We start from the raw sequence: 3556 nt of genomic DNA, 5'->3' as shown, positions 1-3556 counted from the left end.
GGTACCAGGTGCCATCAATTTTGAACCTTTTCACAAGATTCTAATTTTCTGATATGATGAATTTGAGATTTTCATTTGTTGTCATTTGTAATCATCAAAATTAAACGAAATAAACATTTGAAATATATGAGTTTGTATGTAATGTATGAATGTAATATACAAGTTTCACTTTTTAAATGGAATTACTGAAATCAATCTACTTTTTCATGATATTCTAATTTTATGACCAGCACCTGTATGTGAGGAGAATCTGCATGGGAATCTAGCTTACAGAACATCTCAGCTTTAACAGCTTGAACTCCACACTCTCTGCTTTTTGAAATGAGAAAGCTCTTCAGATGAGAAGTGAAACATCTTCAGCTACAAAACAGAAGTCCAGTCATTTTGTTTTTTAACCGTTTTTGGATTTATCATGTTCTGGAGGATTTACACCAGCCTATAAAAACCTTTTTACCCCCTTGGATGTTTTATGCTTTTATTGGTGACCGAAATTAATCATAGTCCACATAAATTGACTCAAATTTCAATGTGAAATTAAATTTCTACAGAGAAATACAAATTAAATAAAAAATATGTAATGTAAAATAAGACCATCCATCCAGGGGTGGAGTGAGACAACTTTCCAGCCCGGGAGTTTATTGGCCAAGACTAGCCCATTTTTTCCATATAAAAAAATTTAACTCAGGGTGCACAGCTGGAAACATCTGGTGATTGTTGAGTGTTCACTTTCAGAGCGTTCAGCCTGGTGAGCCTTCAACAGCTTCTAACCTCCTGTTAAATGAAAATAAACAGATTTTAGATGGGATTGTAGTCACCGTTGTTTTACTGATACCTTCTAAGTTCTATCAGCTGTTTATTTAAAAAAGGACTTGTACAAAACTTTAAATACAATAATAAAAAATAAAAATATAAAAAATTTATTTCATTTTCAAAAGTTTATAATACAATAATAAAGAGAGTTGAGTAACATCGGCTACAGGGTCACTTGAAGGTGTGGCCTTTGGGTCAAATTGACCTGAAGTTACAAGGGCCTCTCTACCTCTCTTCATCTCTCCGTCTCTTTTGCGAGGGCTTTAGGAGGGTTAATATTTGTATACCGAGTAGGTCCATGCCTTTAGAGCAGCGTGTCATGTCTATAGAACACAGGTCATTAACCTCTGAGATGGTTTTTTCTGCAAAATGAGTGCCGCATGAGTGTCTTGTGATGAAGAAAGCGTGACTTTCTTAGTCACAAGATTCTCATGCAGTATGGTTGGGTGATGGATCCAACTTCATCCTTTGCTAATGTCTGTGACCTAAAATAACCCCCTGCCTTTCTAAAACTGAATTTGAGACAAATTGAGCCAGTTGATATACAGTGCATTGAAGAAATTGTGCTTCAGTTTTGAAAGGTTTTTGGTGGGTCTCCCTCGTGTCCCTTGGTGCCCATCCCCTTCCCCCCAGCAGATCAATCAATCAATCAAATTTTATTTGTATAGCACGTTTCAGCAGCAAGGCATTTCAAGGTGCTTTACATAATTAAAAAACAAAATAAAAACAGCATGTGACATTGAATAAACAGTAAGAAAGAGAAAAACATCGAAGACATTAAAACCCCGCAGATGCAACACAACTCATCAGTAGGGTCTTGATGTGTGGGGCGGAGAGCCCTGCAGGCATGGGGGGAGTACCAGGTAGTGCCCCCCCTTAAAGTACAGAACAAATCAAGCCCACTGATTACACAATGAAGAAAGAAATATTTTAGCACTTTAAACTACTTTATTGTAAGAGGCTTTGGCTACAATAATATTATCAATCAAAGAAAAAAAAACTAATCGGTTTGTTACTACATGAAGTTTTGATGGTATATTCCATCCTTTTTGATGTCTGTGGGATTAAAAAATTAAACTTACATTTTGCCAGAACATCAGCAAAGTTGTTAAACTTTTGTTTGCTTGTATTTTCAAGTACTGTCAGCAGGTGTTTGAGTTTCTACCACTGTAAGGGGTTTTTTTTCACAAGTGATCATATTCAGATTTACAACCTAAAGTATTAAGGTCAAGGCATATATGTTAGTGTGAACTACAGTCATGGATGAGAAAAAATGTGTATATGTCAATAGAATTAGATCTACACTACCTAGGCATATTACATAACATAAAAGTGTTCATAAAAATAAAGAATGAAAGATATAAAGACAAAGACCTTAATGTTTCTGTATTTTACTTCAAATAATCTTGACCATTATTCCAAGCTGCTTGGTTATATTTATTTGTTTGAGTATCTTTAGACCAACCCATTAGCTTCAGAAAGTGAGGCAGACTGCATTGTCTGTTTATGGTTTATGACTAATCAAATATGAACAAATTCTCAAAACTGGACTTTGCAAAAAAATGTGAAGTGTCAAACTGAGTTTTTACTCCCAACTTTCCAGGGAGGTGATCCTGATCAGCAGAGCTCACAAGCCATATATACGTATGTCATTCTAATTGCAATAAACTTTAATTGATCACTGTTTGGTTGTTTAAGCTGAAAGCTTCCTGGGTTTGCTGTTGTTTGGCACAGAATGCATGTAAAATAAACATTCTGTTGGCATCTACTCCATGTGATCTGGGTAAACCAAGATCGATCGAAATATTTTTTGCATTAAAATAGCTGGGTAAAACTTAATATGAACTAACAGAGCTTTCAACTGAATACAAATGACACACATAGATGAAAGAGAGAGAGAGAGAGCGTCTTCTTTTTCACTCTCTAAGATTCATTTTTAAATTGAAAATGCTTAGAGCTGCACAATGAAATATAAAGAAATCAATTCATGATCTCTCTCTGTTAAAGTAACAACATTCATATTTTTCTGTCATTAAAATATATAAAAGAATATATTTGGCATATATGCATCTTAACAATGCCTCTGTTAAGGTGTGTGTAAAACCACCCAACCATGATCGGGTTGTGGAGGTAACAGGTTCAGGAGAAAAACCCAAACATCTCTTTCCCCAAGAGCTAGGTTATACTGCCAGGAGTCAGCACAGTGTTGTGGAATTTTAACAAAGAGGACAACAAAGAGTTTTGTCTTAGGATAATTTATTTAAGCTGAGAATCACTGAGCTAAGGTGACTCTGAAGCATCACAGATAGCTCCTCCTGCTTATACCATTTGTAGGATGAGTAGGGGTCAGGGGCAGGGGTGTCACTAGGTTTTAAGGACAAGGGGGGCTTAGCCCCCAGGAGATGCACAGGATGTGAGCAAACGTAGTGGGCGAGAACAAAATTTCTCAAACAGCTAACAAAACCTGAGTTGCTCTTCCACATTTTTGGACACATTTAACAGATACCTTACTGTGTAAACGTTTTAACAACCAATTATATTTTTATTCAGAGAATCAACAAACAGGAAATATGTTTACAGTTTTAACAAGAAAAATGAACATATTATTTTTTTATTATTTTGTGAATTGAATATTACTATACTGTATTAAATGCCAGCTAATGTACACTATAATGTTTGGTGCTGGTGTATACCCAGTTATGAAGTCTAACTGTGACTTTATATATTATATAAAATCTCTCAGTTA

The sequence above is a fragment of the Kryptolebias marmoratus genome, linkage group LG16, assembly GCF_001649575.2.
Source record: "Kryptolebias marmoratus isolate JLee-2015 linkage group LG16, ASM164957v2, whole genome shotgun sequence".
Lineage (NCBI taxonomy): Eukaryota > Metazoa > Chordata > Actinopteri > Cyprinodontiformes > Rivulidae > Kryptolebias > Kryptolebias marmoratus.
The sequence above is the reverse complement of the archived record's forward strand: the minus strand, read 5'-3'. Positions refer to the sequence as shown.